Consider the following 26,399-nt stretch of genomic DNA (forward strand, 5'->3'; position numbering starts at 1 on the left):
GATCCATCATCAGGATAGAAAAGAGAGCTTGGAGGCATAAAAGGAATAGTTGCAGATCAAACTAGGACTAAAAAGAAGAGGGGATAGAATAGTTGACACGAGGTTCAAAGTATATATCTATATTCTATTTTATTTTATTTGTTCCTTTCTCTTTGTTTGTTTCCTTCTTTTTGTTCATTTTATTTTATATCTATATTCTTTCTTATTTCCTTTTTTCTTGTGTTCAATTTGTTTTTTCTATTAGGATTTTGAGTATGTTGGCATGCTTTTTATTTATTGTTTTGGTTTGGTTTTTCTTCTTTTTATCCCCCCATTTATATGTATTTGGTATCTTTTTAGTTTGGTTTAATTTTTCTTTTCTATTTTAGTAGTTCTTCAATTCTTATTTTTCATTCTTGATCACACTTTGAACCTCTTGCCAACTATCCTGTCCCTTCTTCTTTTTAGTCCTAGTTTGATATGCAACTATTCATTTTATGCATCCTAACCCTCTCTTCTATCTTGATGATTGGTCGCGAAGTGTGATCTAGAACATTGATGCAAAAAACTAACACACAATCTAACCTAGAAGCTCAACTTTGATAACATCATGGATTGTGGAAATCTGATATCATTAATTCCCCATTACCATAACATCACTTTCAGACACTTTGCCAGGCTTTTTGAATTGTCCAAAATGGACCCAAAAAGAATCTTAAGCACTCAAATCCTACCTAGATTCACTAGAATCCAATTGCATAGGGAAGACTACAAGGGGAGGGGAATAAGGAGAGAAGAACAACTCCCCAAGTCGATCCTCCAAGCCAAGTCACTGGTCCCTAACAGTAGTTTCCAACGCAAATCAACTGTGTGGAACCTTGAGGTCTACACCACCATCCTCATGGAGATAGTAACAAAGCCCAAAGACTCAAACAATAAAGCCACAAGCAATAAACCTATCATGAATGCCAACACAAAGTATTCACTCAACATGAATAACACATACCAGACATGAATCATAATGCAACATCAAGTAAGAGATGCCAACAACAATGGATCAGCATCATCACAAAGCAACATTAACCAAGAAAGGTGCCCAAACAACAATAACATGGGCTCAGATACCAAATCTAATGCCTCACCAAGGAACACTCGAGGATATGAGCTAAATAGACATGAGAATGTACAAAAAAAAAAATTGAAGTAAATAAGCATAACACATGCATCACGCACAACTACTACAACTGAATCATCAAAATTACATCAACAAGTCATCATATGACACTACAACATTAGGGCAATGAGCTTCCCAGATGGACAGTAAGACTTACCTCAACTTGAGCAAATTTCAAACTTGAAGAAAATGACAAACTCACAATGGATGATCGATTCCTTTTGACAGCAAGACGGTCTCCTCAAGAGCAATCCTACAATCACCCAGTACCTACAACTACCCAGAAACAATAAGAGTAGATGGGCATATGTATATAATAGCGGAAGCGTGCAATAATATAACTATTCCTCAATCGAAGTCAACATAATAACATGGTCATTACACAATCCATCATCATAAACATAATAAACATCATCAATACAACATAATAAGCTGAATATAATATTCTATTGATTCTAACATATTTATTATCAATTGCAACGATAAGCATTAGCATCTTGAACATAATTAATCATCATAAACTAGCACTTGTTACATTCTGATAATGAATCAAATAAACATTACATATTGACATTTATATCAACATCTTAAATATGATAATTCCAAATTATGACATCAATCTACCTCAACAAAGATTTGGTACCCAAAGCACAATTAGTCCATATTAATTTGTTACACCAACATCAATAGGTCTACAATCTAAATCAGGTAAAATGTCACATCACATCATTCTCAAGAATACAATCATAGACAGTACATAGGTCTTCACAACCAGGCATAAGAAGGAATGCACGGGTCTCAATTCCAATGACACTAGAATGGTCACCAAGAAGTCCAAACACATAAATAGGCCAAATCGATCATGAAACACATATAAGGGCAAAACATAGAATAATAACCCAAAAGCAACATGTAGCAACGAAGCATCTAGAAACAAGGTCACAACACAAATTATCCACATCACCAAATTGCAAATGGTAAAACCACAAGCACAAAGCCAAATCCAAATCACGAAATATGCAACACAGAAATGCAAAATGGAGAGGCATTACACAATTCCCCTATGGGTCTAGCAAATTGCGTAATGCTAGATTACCATGGATGACCAATGCCCCAATAGGAATGTCTTATTAGGTAATCAATGTAACTATCTAGCCAATTTATCAACAAATTACATATATGCAGTGCAAATGAATTAAAATAATTGCAAGTGTAAGCTAAGTCAAGTAACCAAAATGATGTGTGTTAAAAGTGATCCTAGACTAACATGTGCTTGAGCCTATGTTAAGCCTTCTCCCATACAAAATTAGGGATGTGAGTGGGCTTGACTTGCTATCCACAAGGAAGAGACATGTTGTCTTGGACTCGCATATCTACTAATTGCATGTGATTAGGATTTCATTGTGTGTGTGTGATAAGCTACGCTAAAGAAGGCTAAATTGATAGAATAAATAAAATATAGAACAGAAGAACAAAAGAGAGTTATATATCTAGAAATGGGATATAGAAAAGAAACCGGTGTTGAAATCTGGTGCTCATTCTACTCAACTAAAGCTCCAAACGCTTTTGTTCTAAAGACTATTTGTTGGCAATTGACACTCATCCGGTGATTTCAGGTGACTTCCGGTGGTTGATTGTTTGTTCAAGGTTGTCATTGATGGAAACTCTTCGCAACTCTCTGTGGTGGTTCGATCTGGCAGTTGTGATTCATCATATCTATAAGTTGGTGTTAACTGGTACCCAATTAACGGGTAAAACAAGGTATTTCGGTAACGTGTTGGTCCGGAATGATTTCCGATGATTGCGGTGTTTTCGGTGATTGTTTTTGTGATCTCGGTGATAGGGAAGACCTTTGGGAAGCGTGTAATTAAAATCTTTTGGTCCAATGCTATGTTTTGTTCGAGATTGAAGCCGACTTTGAGCTACACGTTACATTTGTTGAAGCCGACATGAAGGAGATTGCTTTTGTGTTATGACCGAATATATAAGATCGATTTGGCGATTGGTTTTCGGAATAATATAGATGTGATGATCAGTTTTGGTGCGATTGAGCGCAGTTCACGTGCGCATTTTTCTTTCCGACCAACCGGTAGCTGACTGAGACAGAAACAGAGTATTCAACAGAGCAAAGACAGACAAAGATTCAAAGCTTAACCGGAACTCATTTTTGCATAGTTAGATGCTGATTAAGAGTTCATTTCATTGTATTTACTCATTGTAATCAAATTGTAAGTCAATGAGACTTCCCTGAGGGTTGTAGCCCTCCGAGCAACTTTATTTGGGCAATAAGCTCTAGGCAGTGAGCCTGAATGCAAGTGCATTCCCCATATATAATATTTATGTACTCCTAGCCATAGTATATGAATATTGTGGGTCCCAACCCCACCGTGGTTTTTCCCTTTTCGGGTTTCCACATAAAAATTCCAATGTTGTCGATTTGTGTATTCTTTGTTTCATGTTTATGTTCTTTTTTTTTATGCTTTGTTAACCGGTGGATAAAGAATAAGTTTGTGGTTTCAATTTCCGGTAGATCACTGATTCACCCCCCCTCTCAGTGATCTTTGATTCTAACAGTTGGTATCAGAGCCTAGTTCCTCTAAGGAAGCTTAACCGCTTGAGGAAGATCTGGGAGATTGATTCAATGGATTCCGGTTTTCAGAGACAACTCAATGTGGCACTTGAGGATCTTGATGCATCCAGAAGTGAGGTTTGTACCTTGAAGAAGAACATGAATGTTGTTGATGAATTCATTAGTGAGTTGAAGAATCAAGCAAGTATCTGCAAAGAAAAGAGGAAGGAATTAATGGAAAAGTTGAAGGAGAAAGAAGATCGGATCATGGAATACCAGGACAAAGCTGATGAGGTTAACAAGCTTGAGAGAGAGAATGTTGCTCTGAAGAATGAGATGCAATCCATTGTGATGAGACAGACTAAGGAAATTGAGGACCGGAAGAAGAATGAAGAGAATCTGGCACAATCATTGAAGGAAATGTTGACGGGAATAATCATTATGTTATGTTGTTATATTATGTTTATGTTGTCGTCGGTAATAATGAGTTACGGCGGTCAGTTAGTTAGCCGACGGGTAGGTAGTTGGAGTCGCGACGGTTGTGTCGCGCCCCTTCGGGTATTATATATTGTGTACCTTTTCTTCGAAGGAGGATCATGTTAGTCGTGTGAGATGTAATGTTATAAGCACTTATTGTACATGGATTGTGGAATTAATATAGAGGATGGTTATTTAATATATTTCATTATGTTCTGTGCATTTACGTTCTGCATTTAACCGTTTACCCGAGAGGGCAAACATTTGGCGTCGTTGCCTAGACGAACTCGGGAACGGAAGACACGGATGGCGCACAGACACAATGGGCCTACCCGTTGGTGAAGTAAACCCGGAGGCCGACGACGCGCGGACAGAACTTTATACAGGAGAAGACACGGCAACGCGAGAATTTTCAATTTTGCTCCAGGTAGGGTAGAAATCCCACCAAGTGCCGTGTGGACAGCGCTGGAGGTTAGCCCGACAGTAAACTGGTTGATGAACCACCTCCCCCAGTTGCTTGCAGAGGCATCGCTGGCACAGCAGGCCCACCTGGAGGAGATTGCCAGGAGGAGCGACGACAACAAATCCTGCAACGCTACGAGGAGAACAGCCGACGGGACACGGAGAGAGATGGCGCCAGGCCAGGAGGGAATTGAACTGTGAACTTCTTATTTTCAAATAAAAGTGTCATTGACATGAGTTGTACTTGAGCAGATGAATTAATAAAGACATGTTTTGATTTAAGAATTGAAAGTTATGGAGATGTGTGACAATTAATGCCAAACCTATTGAATAAAGATAGGAATAGAAAACCGGAAACAAACGAGTGGGAGGCCGCACAGAGGGCTTTGATTCTGGAGCAGCAAGTAGAACGTAGACGGAGGCTGAGGCAACTTGCCGAAGGACGACCTGTCGAAGGGGGACCCGAGGGGAACCAAGGAGGTGTCACGGAAGGTGCAGAGGCCAACGAAAATTTCTACGCGTCGCCAGATCATCGTAGGACGCGGAGCCACGAAGAATTTCTAGAAGAAACAAGGTTACGGCGAAATCTAGTCGAGGAGACTCGGGATCAGTTTAGCAACTTATCCCTCACACCACGGAGTGAAGATCACCAACGGGAAGCAGGAGTAGGAGTGTGTCAAAACGAAGGGGAGGGCAACAGTACGGGTGTAGGTGCCACAGGCGACAGGCAAAACACCGTACCTCCAGGACACACCACCAACACTACCGGAGGTAGCAACGCAGGGACACAGACACAGACACAGACACAACTGCCTCCAGAAAGACGACAAGGGATGGCGAGCAAACAAAAGTTACCAAAGTTCACAGGGGATGGCAAGGAAGACCCCTTACGGCACTACCGTACATGTGAGACCATTTGGTCCGCCAACGGAGTAACAGACCACGACGACTAGGTACAGCAGTTTCCAGCCACGTTACGAGGAGTCGCCATAGATTGGTACTCCGATGTAGATAAGCAAAAAGTGGCCACATGGGCTACCCTACAGAAGGAATTCACGGAGGAGTTCCGGTTGCTTCGTGATGACAACGAAATTGTGACAGAGATATACAGTACCAAGCAAGGTACTAAGGAGACAGTACGGGCATACAGTCGGAGGCTGAAAGAACTCTTGGGTAAAATGGAGAGCCAGCCGGTTGACGGCTTAAAAAAACGATGGTTTGTGGAAGGATTGAAATCCTCCCTACGAAAAAAAATGAAGATTGTACCCCCGACGTCATATGATGACGCCTATAACAGGGCGATGGATCTAGAAAGCGAATATAAAACATCAAGGAAGAAGAAAAGTAATAGAGATTCATCTGATGATGATGAAGATTCTGACGGGGAGAGCAATAGCGGTGGCGAATCGGGTAAAAAGGTACACGCGCTCCAGAAGGACATGGAACGAATGTTGAAAGAATTCAAAGCCATGAAAGGGAGTACAAGTAAGACGGAAGAAAATGAAGTGTGGTGTACAGACTGTAGGAGTGACGGACACACAAGGGGTACTTGCCCGAAGAAGGCATTCTGTGAGATTTGCCAAGTGATGGGACACTCCACCAAGGAGTACCCATACAATATGAAAACCCGAAGCACGAACCAAGTGTTGTTCACGAAGCAGGCCACAACATCCGCACCAGCGGGTACCGGCCAACATACTAACACAACGGCATCATCTGGAGGATACCGGGACAACAGACGCAGCGGCGGAAGGAATAGCAACAATAACAATAATGGAAGCCGTATCCAGTATGACGCCAAGGGCCGGCCAATTATCCAATGTAGGGCCTGTAATCAGTGGGGGCACTTCGCCCGTGATTGCACGAAGGAAGCCACCCCTCAGCACCTCTACCGTTGGTGTGGGCCAGGCGACCATGAGGACGCAAATTGCCCGCAGGCAGGGGTTAATCTCCTCAACATTGAGAAGGCTGAGAAGACTGGTGAGAAAGAAGTACTGGCGATCACCCGCGCCCAGACGAAAAAAGCCACTTATCCAGACCCCCGTACGGAGAAGGAGAGATTACGGGAGGCAAAGGCCAATATTGAACGTGAGATGACGACCGAACGACGGGACAACGAGGTGGCGAGTACATCATCCCGTACGGAAGCGGAAAATAACATCATTGGGCAAATCTTGCAGATGGAGGTGCCGATAAAGGTAAAAGACCTTCTAGACTCTATGCCACAATTGAGGACTGCCATCCTCACCAATGTGCAAAGCACCACAGCGTCGAGTGCACCACAGGTAGGGGTTCCCGCCACCGCATCGTCAAGTGCACCATAGGTAGGGGTTCCCGCCACTGCATCGTCGAGTGCACCACAAGTAGGGGTTCCCGCCACCGCTTTGAAGAGTACACCACAGGTGGAGGTTTCCGTCAGCCCTTCGACTGACCCGATGTTACTAGCCTTGAGCAGTGGTAGACACCCAGCTGTGGTAGAAATGGGTATCCGTGGGACCATTCTGAAGGACACCATTGTGGATGGTGGATCTGGGCTGAATGTACTACCAGAAGAAACATGGAAGCGGCTGGGGAAGCCCACCCTGTGGCCACCCACATTCAACCTGGTGGGAGCATACCAACACGGCATTAAGCCACTCGGCCTGTTGATGGCCCAGCAAGTGACAATTGGTACACAACCATTCTTGTTAGATTTCGTGGTTATTCCCTCAAAGAAGAAAGGCTATGACGCCATCCTGGGGAGAGCGTGGTTGATCAACGCAAGGGTAAACCACAACTGGAAGAAAAATACACTTTCCATGGAGAAGGGAGGGCGGAAATATACCATTGACCTACACACCCAAGATGTCGGCGAAGAGCTCGCCTCTTCAGACTCAGACTCAGAGGACTCTAATAAAAGGGAAGGGGGTCCCGAAGAAAGCAAGGGCAAGAACGCGATGGAGCCGAACAGTGAAGGGGTGCTAGAATTGGAGGGATGTTCTGAAGATGAGGTATGCTCGACTAACGGGCTCTTCCACTGGCAAATGGAGGATTACGAAATGTTCCAAAGCTACAGGCTCGAAGTAGAGGAACCAGAGCAACCAACAGAGGTGTACCTGCCGGAATACAGAGAATATTGGAAGGGAGACACCCCAAACCCTAGAGGCATAAATAATCCGAAGAGTGTCGGCAACGATTGGAACCCTGTATGGAAGACCGCAGTCTTCAAAATCTTTATTATCCTCCTTCTTATGTACGGGAAGGAGGTCGTGGTCCCTATAGAATTTGTGGTTCTAGGTCTTCCGATGGCCATTGAAAATAGACTTGCCACCAACGGGCCCAAATTGAAACCCTACCACGCGAAGCGCGCAGGGGACCCGAGAGGCCGGACGGACACCCGAGAGCCCGAAGGGGGACCCGAGAGCCCGAAGGGGGACCCGAGAGGATGGAAGGGGACCTAAGAGGCCGGGCAAGCAACTCGAGAGGCATGGGACAAAAGCAGGAGACTTTTGGGCGAGAAAAACCGAGAAGGATGAAGGGCGATCCCAGAGACAGGGGACCCGAGCCGAAGACTCTCTAGACAACTTTAAAAAAAAAATTTGAAAAAAAAATCGCACGGTCGTACGACAACGACCGTACGGTCAAAAAAAAAAAAAAAAGAAGGGGAAAATGGCCACCGTACGGTGGGACCAAGGTGAAAAGGTGACACCACCGTGCGGTGGACGATGCACCACCGTGCGGTGGAAGCACCGACGGTGGCACCACCGTGCGGTGGAACCACCGACGGTGGCACCATCGTGCGGTGGTCACACCGTGCGGTGGGAGCCACCGAAGGCGGTCACCAAGCAGCCCGCGGAAGAATAAAACGCCGCCAAACATCAAAGACGCCGCACAACACCACCGCGACGAAGAACAAAACAACCCCGCACACCGCCATCACCGCACAGCAAGGGGTAAAGGGAAGAAGACGCCGAACATCGCACCACCACGCCACCACGTGATGCGAAGGGTAAAGCACGGGCCGACCGCCACAGGTAGACCGTATAGGGAGGTTGTATGGCCGGGGTGCCATCGGGGACATTACAGTGCCCAAAAAAAAAAAAAACGACGACGGCCAGATTTAAAATGATTTGCTGAAGTCTGGAGCCTAGACACTGAAAATATTGGAGTGTAGAAGAAGGGTTTTGACATCATAAAATATCACAAAAATGATTGGCTGCCCCAGGACCCCGCAAGGGGCGCTGCCCCTCGACCCCGCTGGGGCGCTGCCCCAGACCCCGCGAGGGGCGCTGCCCCTCGACCCCGCTGGGGGCGTTGCCCCCAGACCCCCAGTTTATTTTGAGCTACAGAAGACCACGGCAAGTGTTGTGCCCACAACTAAGCATTGGCAGGGAAGCCATAAGCCGTAGAGGGAGACGGATTTGGAGGTTGGGAACAAACAGAGTTTGAGGGAAGGCATTGCAGGTCCGCGCAGTTGTATGACACCAGGGAGTTATTCAGTTCAGTTTTTAGCCTTTGGGGAGTGTGATGGAGGATTTGAAGTGTCTCCTAGCATTTGTGCCAGCGGATTGTGGCCACCTCCAGGCATGATAGGTATGCTTTGAGGAACTCAGAGTATGTCTCGGCTGGACGTGAGGTTGCCTTGGTGGATGCACAGAGGGCTCGAGAGGAGCTGACCACCAGGTTGGAGGCAATAGTCTCGTGAGACTTAGTTCAGCGTACCCAGGAGTTGTATGCCGGGAGAGCAGCATGGGTGGCTATCGAGGACAAATTGGCTAGGGAGACAGTATCATTTGAGTAGCAGTTGGTGGAAGCTGAGACTGAAAATTATGTTTTGCAGACAAGTTTGGGGTAGGCACAGGAGGACTGTGCTGGCAAAGGAAGCAATATTGGTGAAATCCGCACTTGAGCATCGGATGGTAGCAGAAAAGGGTTTTTAGGCGAGGATGCAGCAAGTGTATAAGATCCGGGCCCGACTGGCGTCAGTAGTTCCTGCCGTTCATCTCTATTTTGTATTAAGTCGTCGGAGTCGACTTCTTTTCTTGGGGGGGATGATGTTGACGGGAATAATCATTATGTTATGTTGTTATATTATGTTTATGTTGTCGTCGGTAATAATGAGTTACGGCGGTCAGTTAGTTAGCCGACGGGTAGGTAGTTGGAGTCGCGACGGTTGTGTCGCGCCCCTTCGGGTATTATATATTGTGTACCTTTTCTTCGAAGGAGGATCATGTTAGTCGTGTCAGATGTAATGTTATAAGCACTTATTGTACATGGACTGTGGAATTAATATAGAGGCTGGTTATTTAATATATTTCCATTATGTTCTGTGCATTTACGTTCTGCATTTAACCGTTTACCCGAGAGGGCAAACAGGAAAGAGTTGATGAATGCTTTAGGCTTACCTATGAGAATGATTAGCTGAAACTTGAGTTGACCCAATCAAGGAATAATGGTCAAGAGCTTGAAAGACAGGTTGCCACCTTAAGGGATGAACTTTCTACTGCCAATGAATACAAGGACAAATTCAAAGCTAGTTCAGCAAGACTTGGTGAGATGCTAGAAAGTCAGAGACATGGAAAGGATATGCGAGGTCTAGGATTTGAGAAAGGTGAATCCTCCAGATCTGGACGAGGCAATGCTAAACCTGATCAGAAGAAGAGCAAGAATTCTTCGGTAAGACAGCCTAATGCTCATAAATTTAATGGTAGATGTTTTACTTGCAACGAATTTGGTCATATGGCAAGTCAGTGCAGAAGTAGGATGAATAATGGAATGATGAACAACAATAATAATGTTCCTACCTTTGTCGGTGAATGTTTCATATGCAATAATTTTGGACACAAGTCAAATGTGTGTAGAGCAGTAATGAATAACTTTCAGAACAAAAGATGCTATGCTTGTGGAATGTTTGGACATATTTCTAAGCAGTGCAGATCAAGACAGAATCAAATGAACTTCAGACCTATGCAGAATAATGTTGTTTGCCGAGCATGCAACAAAACCAATCACATTGCAAAGTACTATAGAAGAAAGAATAGTGCTCCGGTAGACAAGAACAAATCAGATGAGAAAGGAAAAGCGAAGGTAGAAGATATCAAGGAGAAGCATGAGAAGATGTGGGTGAGAAAGGATGAATCCAGAGCTAACAACGGGTCTGCACCCTAATCCGGTGCAGGATCTTCAACCGGCAACTAGGGCTTTATGCCTTAGGGGGAGCTTTTCATGCAGATTCTAAGAACCCCCTCTTTGGTGGTCTACAATCGATTCTGGAAGGTTGTAGAAGGAGTGAATCATATGAGCAGATGATATCCGGAAGTTTCTAAAGGATCTTGTGCTCTGGTATGAAATTTCATAAAGATCATGATAACCAGTTGTTGCATTTATAACAGTGAAGAATTAGGTTTTCGAAGAATAAAAGTGCATTTCAAGACTTCATTCATCACAATGCGATCAAGCAAGTAAGGGCAGAGCGAGAGCAAGCAACTTGGCGACCTCAACAGCGATTTTAGCAACTTCTAAGTGAATTCTAGCACCCAGTTGTGAAGCAAGGTACTTATCCGTTCAGATTTTTTAGCTCTTCGCAAACCCTAGGATTTGAAAGGGCTTCAGTTTCTGGTATTGTGACTCCTTTGGTGGTTGAGATCAAGGATAGGGCTCGTCCAATCTTCAAGAAACATTCATTCAAATCAGTCAAGGATGATCCGGCAGGGGCATTCTCATCTGTGTCCTACGACGTGTTGCACAATGAGGATATCAAGGCCTACATTCACTATGACCTTGAAGAGCTCGGGAATGACGACATGTTGGACCTTTACAACAAGCATTTGGCCGACAGTTTGGGAAATCTCAAACCCGAATACAAGAAGCTGCATGATAAGGGTTTCTCTCACTTCGTACATTTCCTGTTGTTTGACAAGGCAGAGTAGATCCGCTAAATCCTGAGTCGTGTGCATGAAGAATTCATATGGCTTGATAGACCTCACAAAATCACCAAGCAAGCGATCCACGATGTAATTGGTTTGGCTGAAACCGGTGATGTGCCCAGTCTGAGAAAGGTGTCAAATGACACCGTTATTGCTACCACTGGTTCGAAGTTTGACAGCAGAACCATGACTGTAAATGATATTTTGGAGAATGATGTAAAGTTTGCTTCAATGGTAGTCGGATACAAGGTCTACCAGTCCAACCGGTACAACTCTATCTCTGGTACCACCATCTACTCCTCATATCAGATGCTTAAAGAGGATAAGAGGCATGACCTGTGCACGACACTTTTGAATGAGTTATTGAGCAATCTAAAGAAAATCAAACAGGACAAAAAGCATACTTTTAAATATGGTACACTCCTTATTTGCCTGGCACTATACTTCCTGCAAGAGATACCCGGTATAAATGGAAAGGTCCAATGGGCCTATGATAGACCGATGGCTATGCAGATCAAGGAAGGTCTGTGGGGAATTGGTGATGCTACTATGAGGAAAACTGCCCTCTAGGGATACTTCAAAACCTTCCAAGCCTCAATGAAGAACAAGGAAAGGATTCCTAAGGAGGTGGTTGAGAAGTATGAGCAAACCATTTGCTTCATGGTGGGTAAGGATCAATGTCGGATGGAAGCAGTGGAGCCCCGGATAGTCTGGATCATGCCCATGGTGTATGAAGTTGACTCTGTTACACTTGAAGCATATGCACAACATCTTCTGAGTCAACCAGTAGATCCCAAAGAAGGGAGATTTGGGACATTTAAAGAAAAGGACCTTAGTTTGCACCAGCAGTTCACTGCTCCTGCCCGAAAGAGAAAAGTGACCAAGATGGCAGAAGAAGTAGCTGCTCAAATGGGCTTCACCAAGGAGGAGGTGAAGAAGGCCAAAGAAAAATATGCTCAAAAGGAGGCAACTAAGTCTTCTCCTGCTCCGGTGGCACAGCCTGCTAAGCCTACTTCATTCGGAAAAGGTGTGCTGAAGCAAAAGGAAAAACCCAAAAGAACTTATGTTGTTGTATCTCCATTGGCCTCAGAAAAGAAATATGAGGAAGAGGCAAGAAGGAAGAAAAAGGGTGAATTTTTCCGACAGGTAAGGAAGCCTCAATCTGATGGAGCACAGTGCAACAAAAAGGCCAAGTCAGATCTTGCTCCCTCCGAAAGACCCCAAAGAAGTAGACAAGTCAAAAGTCAATTGGACAAGAACCTTGAATCTGGAAATATAGAATGTAAGTATACAATAATTCCTCCACTATCAGCAGACCAGTTGATAGATGAGATATTAGAGGATGGAAATTCAAAGAATCTTCAAGCAAATTTTGACAATTTTGATGATGGTGATCAAAGAAAAGTAGAGGAAGCGGTAATAGTGTATTTACACAATTTTAGTAAGACATTGATTGAATTAGAGAAGTCCATTCCAAAGGACCTGTACATTGTAATAAATGCTAGAAGGATGAATGTGAGTAAAATGGATAGAGAAATGAAGGAGAGAGAACTTGTAAATAGGTGTACATGTATCACTCATGATGAAGTTAACAGATTGATTGAAGAAGCCAATAAAAAGGAATTCAGAAGCAAGAACAGAATAAACAGGTTGATGATTGGTAATGTAGAGGAGGTCAGAAAAGAAACAGAGGAAATATGGAAGAAGATTATTCAAAATGACCCTCTGTATAAGGATGCCTTTAAATCATCTCAGTCGGAAGACAAGTAAGGTGATTCTGAAAGTCAGAAGGTTGAGACTCAGTTTGATCAACCGGAAGACCAAGGAAACATCACAATTGATGCTGAGACCGGCGACAATCCTCAGGTGACTGACAACACTGTAGCCCTTGAAATTCAACAGACTGATATTGGGGACAAGGGTGAGAAGAAGGATGCTGAGTCTGGTGAAGCTGAGGTATCCAAGGTGGACAAAGGTAAAGGCATAACTGATCCAGCAATTGCCACTCCTCCAGTAACAAGGATCCCACCTCAAATCAATCTTGATGGGTCAGTTGATCTTGGCAAGATGTCTCCTACAGAGAAGCTTATGCTTGCTGCTGTAGTCCAAGCTCAAGCCATCCAAGACCTGGTGAAATCTGAGATTGAAGATAAAAAGCTAATTTTGATGTCCATTGATGTTTTGCAGAAGGTGGCTACCAATGTACAGCTGGATTCAAATAACAGCCCCTCTGGTAAATTGATACAATTTATTAACAATGTAAATAGCAATTTTGATTCTTTAGAAAAGACAGCTACTTAGAAAGTTTTGGATAGATTTAAGGAAGTCAAAAAACAGGCATTCTTGAAAATGATTAAAGATGACCGGGTTACATTGAATAAGAGACTGCAGACCATTTCTGACACATTGTCAGAAGTCGGTAAATTGTATAAATCTTGTCTCATTTTGCCTAAATTCACCATTAATATTGACAAACAAATAAATGACTGCCAAGGCAAGCTCGCAAGTATCTCACAATCTTTTGACCCTAATGTATCATTAACCAAAAGCATTGAAGGACAAATTATAGCCTTGAATGATCAGATCTTCGGCCTTCAAGCTAATAAGGAGAGTTTTGAGGAAAGTGGGTGAACTGACAAACAAATAAATGACTGCCAAGGCAATCTCGCAAGTATATCACAATCTTTTGACCCTAATGTATCATTAACCAAAAGCATTGAAGGACAGATTATAGCCTTGAATGATCAGATCTCCGGCCTTCAAGCTAATAAGGAGAAAGTTTGGAGGAAAGTGGGTGAACTTTGGAACCTGATTGTTGTCCGGTTAGATACTATGCTGAGCAATAAGGCAAATTGTATGAAGGAAATGGCTCGGCCTGTACCATCAGATCTGAGAGAGTTAGAAATTCATGCCACTATATTCAATGCATTTATCACAATTTTGGATAACCTGAAGAGTGGGCGGGAGACTCGCTTGGAATTTTTGAAGACCGTTTATGCTGACCTATTCAAATATTTGTAAAGTGTTCATTTGTATATCAGTTTTGGGCAGCATCCCATCTTTGGCATTGTTGTCAAAGGGGGAGAGATAAGGTGAAAAATGTACAGACTAATTGTGTATAGAATGTATAGTCCGGTGTAGTGCAGATTCTTGGATTGTTGATCTAAGGGTGAGCCTTAGAATTCTTTTATTCTTTCGTCCGGTGTACAGGTTTCACAGGTTTCAACACTTAGCCATTTTTTAAAAGTGTTGCCATCAATGCCAAAGGGGGAGATTGTTGGCAATTGACACTCATCCGGTGATTTCAAGTGACTTCCGGTGGTTGATTGTTTGTTCAGGGTTGTCATTGATGGCAACTCTTTGCAATTCATGGTGGTTCAATCCGGCAGTTGTGATTCATCGTATCCAGAAGTTGGTGTTAACTGATAAAACAAGGTATTTCGATGACATGTTGGTCCAGAATGATTTCCGATGATTGCGGTGTTTTTGGTGATTGTTTTTGTGATCTTGGTGATAGGGAAGACCTTTGGGAAGCGTGTAATTATAATCTTTTGGTTCAGTGCTATGCTTTGTTCGAGATTGAAGCCGACTTTGAGCTACATGTTACATCTCTTGAAGTCGACATGAAGGAGATTGCTTTTGTGTTATGACCGGATATATAAGATCGATTTGGCGATTGATTTTCGGAATAATATAGATGTGATGATCAGTTTTGGTGCAATTGAGCGCAGTTTCACATGCGCATTTTGCTTTCAGACCAACCGGTAGCTAACTGGGACAGAAATAGAGTATTCAGCACAGCAGAGACAGCTAGAGATTCAGAGCTTAACCGAAACTCATTTTTGCATAGTTAGATGTTGATTAAGAGTTCATTTCATTGTATTTACTCATAGTAATCAAATTGTAAGTCAATGAGACTTCCCTGAGGGTTGTAGCCCTCCGGGCAACTTTATTTAAGCAATGAGCTCTAGGCAGTGAGCCTGAATGCAAGTGCATTCCCCATATGTAATATTTATGTACTCCTGGCCATAGTATATGAATATTGTGGGTTCCAGCCACACCGTGGGTTTTCCCTTTCTGGGTTTCCACGTAAAAATTTCGGTGTTGTGGAATTGTGTATTCATTGTTTCATGTTTATGATCTTTTCTATTATGCTTTATTAACCGGTGGATAAAGAATAAGTTTGTGGTTTCAATTTTCGATAGATCACTGATTCACCTCCCCCTCTCAGTGATCTCTGATTCTAACACTATTATGTCACAATATGATGTTGGAAATGAGGTTAGGAGGCTACTGGGTTGTTGTCCTCAAATTTTAAGGAAAAAGTGTCTAAACACTAGCACCCAACTCCATTATCTAAGGATTTTTCACTATTTGAAATCTATGACAATTCATCACTATCTACTCTATTCATCTGTATCCTTGTCTCGATCGCAATCATTCGCATCTTCTCTATCTATCTATATCACTTCTAGAGAGGTATTCACTTTTGAACTCTAATTTTTTGCTGAATCTCACCTCAAGTCAATGGCTTCAAACCACCATTAAGATTCAGCCTTAGGAAGTTCAAAAACAGATTGATGAAGAGGACCCCTTTAAAGATCTTTTACTGCAGCAGCAAAATCATGTCAATGAGTTTCTAAACATTCCCCGTAAAGAAGAGATTATATGGAGACTGAGATCTAGATTGATTTGGCTCTCTATGGGAGAACATGATACCAAGTGCTCTATAGAAAAATGCAACAAAGAAGAAATTCTAACATGATAATGAAACGTAATCTACTAATGGGCACTATTTTGAGTTTGTAATGACATCAAAGAGCAGATCTACAACCACTTCAAGCAACTTTACCGACAAGATAAGGTGGACAAAAATCTGATCAACACAAACTTTTAGCAAATCCTCTTCCAATGTCTCAAGAACGGAACAGAGATTGTTCTCAATAAATCACAATGGAGGAATTACAAAAAGTTGTATTTAGAATAAAGGACAAAGATCCTAGCATTGATAGATTTAGTTTTAATAATTTTTCCGAGATTTATTAAAAAACATTTTTTGGCAATGGTGGAAGATTCCGAACAATATCATAAACTCCATGGAGGAATAAACACTTCCATTCTAAGATTTAATTGAAAATAAGTGCATGCAATGAGTATTGATAGGTGCAGAGCTATATCTCTTTGTAACTCTCCCTAGAATATTGTTAAAAAAATCAATTCTGAAAGGCTTGAAAGGATTATACCCTTTCTTATTTCAAAAGAACAAACTGGCTTTGTCCCTCATAAACATCTGTGAAGGTATCATCCTTACCTAGGAATCCCTACACTCCAATAGACAAGAAAATAGGAAAAACATGGCTATTAAATTGGATATGGCTGATACTTTGATCATTTGAATCATGAATTGTTCTACAGTACTTTGGAAAAATGGGAATTCGATGATGAATTTTGGAATGGATAAGGAAATGCATAAATTGTCCTTGGAATTTGCTCCCTTTGTGCATGGAAGCCCTACAAGCTTCTTTAGACTATTTAGAGGCTTGAGACAAGTATGCCCTTTCTCTCCTTTTTTGTATATCCTATCTACAGAGCTCCTAGTCTGCACTCTTGAAAATAAAAGGTAGTCAAATATCCTCTCCCATGACAGTCATGCCAAATGGCAGTGAGCATGCAACAGTTCTTAATGGCAGACCAAAGTACAGTACACAACGACTCAAGGTTTTGCAAGAAGATATACGACAGAGGTTAAAGGCTTAGTAGCATGACTCACTAACAGATGGAGGATAAGATGGCAGTCCACTAAAGGACATTCGTCCAAGGCAGCACTGTGCAGAGCATAGTACTAGGAAAGGTGAAGTTTGGTAATGATGGATGATGCCAAGGTCAATGAGCAAGTAAAAAATTGCAGAGAAATGATAAGAATGTAGTGATATACATTAATCCTTGCTATAGAAGAGATCGAAGAACAAAATATGGATATGTCAAATTAAGGTGACAGTCAAGCACAGTGAGCAATCAAGAGCATAGTAGAGTCTTCCAAAAAAATACTGAGCAGAGATAAAGCATTTATGACAGTGATAAAAGGATATCACAAGCTAGAAGATATATTCCCAAGTATGACAGATCATGGACAAACATATGCAGGTAATGAAAATGGATACAGTCTTGTTAAAGTGGCACCTAAGGGAGATATAGTTATCACTCTAGCGGATGATAACAATCCAAGTGGTCAGAGAGAGCCACAAGACCATCTAAGATTTACTGTTCAGAAGCTTAAGCAAGAGCTTACAAACAGTGCAGATGTCAAAACGAGAAAATGATAAAGTGACAGTAGTCTCACAAGTGAGAGACAGGTTAAAGAATTAATGAATCACACCATGAACGTGACAAGAACTTCAAAAGAAGATATCACAAGGCCAAGGATGTATGGCAGTGTTAAGGACAGGAGTTTAATGAGACAGAGGTCTAATAAAAGAATACCCTGTGTTTTATGCTTTAACAGTGCACATTGAAACGAGCCTAAAAAGACAGTTCTAAGACATTGCATAGAGAAGGATCCCAAAGGTTTTAGGAACTAAATCATGCCATCTAAAGACCACAGACCTAGATAGCAGGTCAAGCAACAAGCTCGTGACAATACAGAGACTAGGGCCAGTTTGTGTGAAGTAGGCAAATGCCTAAAGAATAGTCAAAAGTAGAATGCATAGTGTTTTCAAAGTAAAACACAGAGATGACTGTCTCATTAGGATTTAAGAGCCAACGAAAGATGATAGTGACTTTTTATATGATGATGGAGAGAGCAGGGAGTTTTCCACAGGGAGTAGAAATGAATGAAAAGATAGAACAAATTTTCAGGCCTATTGAGGATAATGAAAACCTAATGAAGATATGAAAGATGAATGTCAATTGTCAAACCATAGAAGAATAGCCACGGTGAACACATGAACATCATAACAGATCAATGACAAGCTTCAATTAGAAAGAGACATGACACATCCAAGGGCAAGCCAAAGAGTGCAATCAATCAAATATTTTTGAGACAATTAAAGTTGATGTGACGGAGGAGCCTATCATGCAATTTAAGACATCCGCACAAAATGCAATGTAATCACTTTATAGCACATGTCAATTCAATGGATATAAAAAGCTTAAGATTTGCAAGGCCAAAAACTCTATAATTAATCTTTAGGTGGATTTCTAACTAATCTAAAAATCATGAGAGTTCTTTGGGTGATTTCTGAACAATTCTTATATGACAAAATAAAGCAAATACACTCCATCTAGAATTAGACGGAGAATTGGGACAATCTGATAGTAATAAACAAAAGAAATTCTAAACTTTCTTACCAGCCAGTTACTCTACAAGTGAAACAACTATATCCACCTATATTTTGGATTTGCTCAAAAATTCAAAATGTGTGGATAGACATTGATATAGACAGTGATTCTTATGATTGTTGCTCCCATGTTAAATAAAACCATAGTACATAATTTACATTTATTCTGGAGGAATAGTTTAAACACAACAATAACCTTATTAACTCTTTTAAACACATTAAAATAGAAGGCAAACAAATCAGCATATCTCCTAGGCAATTGAAAGTAGCAGAATTGTTTCAAAATAATGGATGAAGGTGATAAAGGATCCCTAAGGATACTAACCAATTTAGGAAAACCTAATATAATTCCTTATCAACTAATATAATTCCTTATCAACTAATATATATTAAAAGCATCTAACACCCTGTCAAGCATGATATATTTATACATAAGGAATAATTTTTTGTAACTTTGCAGACTAGATACATCTACAGATTGTTATAGAGAAAGTCAATGAGGAGCTTACAAGAAGCAAAAGTTGTGCATAGAAAAACAAAATAGATATGGCTTGGTAATTTAATAGATTCAAATCATGTCATGATTCAAGATATGGGTTCATTATCAAAGAAATTAACAAAGGGATATATCATAATAGAGAAAGAAGAATGTAATGCACAAATGTTTGGGCATGATATTGATTAAATTGCAACTGTTGACATTTTTTCGAATTGGCCTAAATGGTTTCCTAAATGAAGTCAAAATTTCATCAAGTTAAATTCTTGGTAATGAGTCCTAAGAAGGTATTATGTCATGTTAATTAAAACACAAAATTACTTGTAAGGGGTGTTAGGCGCCAAGAGAAAGGAGGAGAAGCAAGAGATGAATGTTTGTTTACTATCATTATCCAAAGCTAACAAAGGACAAAATTAGTGGACAGTCATATGTCCAAACATTAAGGTTGTGTAGAAGCAGTCTATAAAACCTTATAAGCAAGACAAGGACAACCTTTGAAAAGGTTGGAAGGCATGTTGATAATGGCAGCCCTATAGAAACAAAAAATACAAACCATAGAACAGTCAGTCCTATGAAGAATTAAAAGGCAAAAACAGAAGACAATCTAAATGGTCATGTGACAATCACAAATTTTGTTGGAGTTGAACAAAGCAAACCAGTCCAGGGGCATAATGAACTAATAGGTAGGACAGTAAATGCTAAACAAGTTGGTGTCAAAAGAAAGTTGATCTCAAAGGGTTTATAGCCAACCATGAAGGCAGAATTTTGAAGACTAGCAGCAGTCCAAGTAGGGCCACAAGAAAAATCATATTGAGGACAGTTATCCCATGACAGTCATGCCAAATGACAGTGAGCATGCAACAGTTCTTGATGGCAGAACCAAAGTAGAGTACACAGTGAGTCAAGGTTTTGCAAGATGATACATGATAGAGTTGAGGCTCAGTAGCATGACTCACTGGCAGTCCACCGAAGGACATTCATCCAAGGCACCACTATGCAGAGGACAGTGATGCAAAAGGAAAAGTTTGGTAGTGATGGATAATGGCAAGGTCAATGAGCAAGTAAGCAATGGCAAAGAAATGATAAGAATGCAATGATAGACATTAATCCTTGTAAAAGCAGATATTGAAGAGCAAAATACAAGATATGTCAAATTAAGGTGACAGTCAACCACAGTGAAATTTTTAGTAGACAATCCCCTAGAAGGCAGTGAGCACAGATAAAGCATTTGTGACAGTGATGAAAGGAGATCACAAGCTAGAAGATAGATGTCCCAAGTATGACAGATCATGGATAGAGGTATGCAAGTAATGAAAATGGATATAGTCCCGTTATAGTGGCACCTAAGTCAGATTTAATTATAAGATCAAGAGATGATAACAATTCAAGAGGTCAGAGAGAACCATGAGACTATCTAAGATATACTATTCAAAAGCTTAAGCAAGAGCTTACAAAGAGTGCAGAGGTCAAAACAAGAAAATGTTAAAGTGGCAGTGATCTCATAAGTGAGAGACAGGTTAAAGCATTAAAGAAGCATGACATGAACATGACAAGAACCTCAAAAGAAGATATCACAAGGCCAAGGATGCATGGCAGTGTTAAGGACGGGGATTTAATGAGATAAAGGTCAAATAAGAGAACACCATATGTTTTATGCTTTAACAGTGCATATTGAAAGAAGCCTAAAAAGACATTTCTATGACACTGCATAGAGAAGGATCCCAAAGGTTTTAGGAACTAAATCATGCCATGTAAAGACCACAGACCTAGATAGCCAAAGAAAGATGATAGTGACTTCGTATACAGTGATGGAGAGACAGCAGGGAGTGTTCCACAGGGAGTAAAAATGAATGAAAAGATGGAACAAGTTTGCAGGCCTGTTGAGGATAATAAAGAACCTAATGAAAATATGAAAGGTGAATGTCAAACCATAGGAGAATAGCCACAGTGAACACGTGAGCATCATAACAGATCAATGACTAGCTTCAGATAGAAAGAGACATGACACAGCCAAGGGCAGGCATGTCTTGACAAGGACAAAAGACAGGGGTGGCATAGAGAAACAATCAAGAGATCTTGTTGATAGGTACAAATGTCATGATAAAGAAAATATACAAACAGCTTAATTCCTATTTTATGGTGAATATATATTCCAAAAGAATTGAACATGTCGGTGTTAAGGAGGAGATAAGATCAAATAAGGCATTCAAACCCCTTGTCTTACACCCTCTAAGAGAGCCATTCAAATTCACCATAGGAGAAAAGCCTCGGTGAAGACGTGAGCATCATAACAGATCAATGACTAGCTTCAGATAGAAAGAGACATGACACATCCAAGGGCAGGCCTGTCTTGACAAGGACAAAAGACGGGTGGCTTAGAGAAACAATCAAGAGATCTTGTCGATAGGTACAAATGTCATGATAAAGAAAATTTACAAACAGCTTAATTTCTATTTTATGGTGAATATATATTCCAAAAGAATTGAACATGTCAGTGTGGAGGAGGAGGTAAGATCAAATAAGGCATTCAAACCCCTTGTTTTACACCCTCAAAGAGAACTATTCAAATTCACCAATAGATCAAGGGCTCATTGAGGATGTAGAAGCAACTTTGAATTTCATCTTGGCAGTCTGAGTCACACAAAACTAACAGATATTTTAGTACCTTGAAAATAGAATAACAGCATACATAATTGAAGCAACGGCTTAAGGAAGAATAGTAGAAAAGCTTAGAATAGATTGGAGGATTAACTGACAAAATCCCAATGCTGACCAAGAACTAAGTTCCATCTTGTAACACAATTTTATCCCTACTGATTACAAGCCTCTACTCAGAATTGAAAAAGAATGATCTATAAGTAACTTTGAATTTTATCTTGGCAGTTTAAATTTCAGCAAAACTAAAAGACATTTAAGTACACTAAAAATAGAATACTGGTTACTCGATTGAAGCAACATCTAAAGGACAAATTGCAAATAAGCTTAGATTGGAGGATTAACTAACAAAACTGCAATCTCAGCAACGAATTGAGTTTCGTATTGTAACATAAGTTTATTCCTATAAAGTATACAAAACCATGCAACTGATCAAAAACATCAAAACACAGTTAAAAAACAATGATGCAGAGTGATCTCTTAATCAACTGTTTCAAATAATTTCGATTTATGGACCAAAATTAGATTGGAGAGACTTTTTCCATGAAACCTAATGTAAGAGTTTAAATATTTCATATAAATCAGATTCGTTCCTCACATCTAAACTAGGAATGGTATGCCTATTTTTAAAATAATTTATATTAATATTTGAATATTTTAAATTTTCGACTTATTTCAAATTATTATATTAAATTTGGACTAGTATAAGCACCATTATTCTAAAAGTCAAAATTGTTAAATTTCTAAGTTGCATTACATCTAGAAGATGTTTTGCATTTAATATGATCAATAATTTGATTCAAAGTTTGTAAAAATAATTGCAAGAGTGGATATGTCTGAAACAACTAAGACATAATAGCTCTAAAATATCTTCAAAGACATACTTTCAACACATATAGGGTCATTTAGGCTTATTCCAGGAGAATTTTCTAGAGAAATAATAGAGGGAGAACAAGGACAAGATATGTGGACAACGTGAAGATTTTATACAGTTTAACATTCTACTGGAATATTGAAACTAGATGATGCTGCTGTAAGAGGAATGACATTCATTTGAGATTGCTGAAAAAACTAGAATTCCACCAACTGAAAATCATGAGAAAGGAACTGTCATGGATTTTGATCTTGTAAACCATGTAAATCCCCATCATCATGTATGTAAAAATCATGAAAAAGGAACTATCACGGATTCTCATCTTATAAACTGTCAAACTCAGCATCAATTTTGAAATGCATTTGTTGCGACTTCTTTAAGGAATGCATAAGATGAGGTAGCATATTTAGCCTTATATAAATGTGAACTAAAAGATGCATACAATGATCAAAAATTTACGAGGGAAGTTATTAGGAAGATGCTAGAAGATGATTACCAGAAGATCATGCACAACTGAGAGTTATTTGTCACAGTAATGTCACAAAGGGGAAATATCCATAAATCTAGTGCAGTTTTAATTCCTCTGTTAATCCAGAGGTAGTTATAGTAGCTGATTCACAACAGATGGCATTGCAGCAGGACATTCAAACTCATCAGTTGGAGACCATTTTCTTCCTATTTTAGAAATGTACGACACAACTAGCAAAGAATCCATGGATTATACAACATCAGTTTTGAAATACAGCTGTTGCTGCTGTTTTGATGAATGCATAAGATGAGGCAGCATGTTTAGTCTTGAAGAAATGTGAACTGAAAGATGCATCCAATTGATAAAAATAAAAAAATTACTAAGGAAATTATTGGGAAAATGCTGGAAGATGATGACTATATATAAATGAGACAAAAAACAAAAACTGAAGTAGAGAGATCCCATGGTAAGCAAGAGCATGCACAACTGAAAGTTAATAAGTCACTGCAATCTCAAAAAAGGGGAATATACATAAATCTAATACAATTTTAATTCCTCTTTAATCTAAAGGTAGTTATCATGGCTGGTGTACTATAGACGGCGTTCAAGCAGGGCATTCAAATTCATCAGTTCGAGACAATCTTATTCCTGATAGAGAAACATATAGTGTGACTGGCAAAGAATCTGAGAATAACTATATGGGGACAAAGTGGCAGCTGGCTCACCTTGAAAAAACAAATGAGGAAAACAGGGAATGAATGTGATGGGGATTTTGGGGTTGCCGATGTAACATACAACACACAGGTGAGGAACAATGGCAAATTTATTAGATGATAGGTATTATGAGCCATGAACTCTTTTCTATGAACCAGGAAACTGGGTTTGGTGATGATACAACCCATAAGTTGACAAACAATGGCAAACTTGTTGATGTATAATGAGCTATCAGATTACTTTAACGATTTGGAAGGTTTTAATTCAGATGAGTCATAGCCATTCTTCCCAAGACATAACACTCGGGTACAATCACTAGCCCTGTTGGGAACAAAATATTGCAGTCTTGCTAATCTTGGTATGATTGTGAAACTTCAACTTTTCTTCTTAAATTATCTTCAAACATATTGGGTGGGATGTTTTAGCAATTAAGTGGATAGTCTAACAATAAAAATTTATGTAAAGGAATATAGTCTTAATTTTTAATCAGATATATGGACTACCGAATGATTTTTGACAGGTCACAGTTCAGTTTTTCACGACAGTCGCATTACAATGGTTTTCACTGTTAATTTTTCACAACTGACATAATGATTTCTAGCATCTAAAGAAAATAATCATGCTAATACAACATGAATGTTAAATGCACTAGAAGGGTTTTAGGTAAGAAGTACAAACAAAAATTCTGAGAAAAGCATAAGCATGTTATAATTAAATTCCAAACATACACGAGATATTCACAATCTGCATTACCTATTCTGTTGTTGTTTGGGAAAATCTATTCATTGTTCCTACAAATTTAATTTGATTATAATGATAATTTCAAAAACACGAAAACTTTACAAAATTAAATTATGCTAAAACTGACCTCTGGTAGTGCTGTTGCAATTCCCTTCGGAGTGGGCCGCTTGATAGACGTCAGGGGCACTGAGTATGGTGGGACGCACTGACCTCTGGTAGATGCGTATGAGTGATGAGGAGCGGCGGGTGCAAATCAAACAACCCACGGGAAGGCCTTCTCCAGGTGGGCGAGAGGACTTGCAGGGCGTCCTTCTCAACCAGACAAAGAATAAGAACATGAGAACACGGGCAAATTGAAATAAAAAACAGATATGAGAGCTGAACTCATGCTTTTTTAAACGGTAATGTAGACAACACCATGTTCTGGAAGGTTTCAGAGCCGTTGGCGCGCGCTCCCCTATGCGATGAAGTCAAATTTTGAAAAAAAATCACACTTGTTTTTTTCTGAAAAACAAATAATAAGGACGCATTGCTGCACAAAAACATGAGAACACAGGCAAATTGAAAAAAAAAACAGATATAAGAGCACGGGCAAATTGAAAAAAAAAAAAAAAGATATATGAGCTGAACTCATGCTTTTTTAAACTGTAATATCGACAACACCATGTTCTGGAGGGTTTCAGAGCCGTTGGCGCGCGTTTCCCTTTGGGATGAAGTCAAATTTTTAAAAAAGACACACTTTTTAAAAAAAAAACTATTCCAAAATTACGATATTTAATTTATATAAAATTACTAGAGTTAGATTTAATTGGCTTATTAGACTAGTATATTTATATTAAAAATATATATATATAATATATCGAGAAATATCTTATAATAGAAAAGAATTATCTATAAAATAAATAATGTTATTCTAAAATACTAAACATGAAAGTCCTACATGAAAAAACTTGTGAATCTAGTTGGAGACAAGTGGTGAGGGTTCTATTTTATTTGGAGTAATAAAATAACACCTCCACAAAAACTGAAAGATGGCATATTTCATGCATTTACCTGTCATTTGCATGTCAAATTGTTTCAAAAATGGCTTTTTGTTTACAGACATTTTGATGTCATTGTAGATGCTTCTCGGCTTAATAAATTGAAAAATAATATAATTTAATTTTGTTTTATATTATCTCTAATGTGAACATGGATACATATACACAACAAATGTATACATATAATAGACAAACAATATAAAAAGTAGTAGAGCATAGCTATTTATACATCTATATTTCTTTATTTTACATAAGGTTATCATAAATCTCCTTTAGTAAGTGTGGACCAACTAGTAGTTGATACATTAACAAGGATGTGGACATAGCATAAAGCAGATTGGTAAGATTTGATAAGAGTTACTTTTAAGTGGTTTTTATTGTTTATATAGATTGGTAATATCAATTACAACATCAATTAACTTAAAATGACCATAATTGTTTGATTCTTATTGTGGCATCTTGACAATTGTGTGTTTCTTCTATTCAATTTTTGTTTCTATAATTCTA

General features: G+C 39.8%; 1 long non-coding RNA gene across 1 annotated transcript; it reads right to left on the reverse strand.

Moving 5' to 3' along the window:
• Nucleotides 1–1,322: 1,322 nt before the first annotated feature.
• On the reverse strand, nucleotides 1,323–25,490 carry LOC131874520 (uncharacterized). Its single transcript, XR_009371882.1, has 3 exons — nucleotides 25,270–25,490; nucleotides 24,980–25,161; nucleotides 1,323–1,423 (listed from the first exon to the last, which is right to left on the reverse strand). It is a non-coding gene; the product is annotated as an uncharacterized LOC131874520 (long non-coding RNA).
• Nucleotides 25,491–26,399: the final 909 nt, after the last annotated feature.

The sequence above is a fragment of the Cryptomeria japonica genome, chromosome 3, assembly GCF_030272615.1.
Source record: "Cryptomeria japonica chromosome 3, Sugi_1.0, whole genome shotgun sequence".
Classification (NCBI taxonomy): domain Eukaryota; kingdom Viridiplantae; phylum Streptophyta; class Pinopsida; order Cupressales; family Cupressaceae; genus Cryptomeria; species Cryptomeria japonica.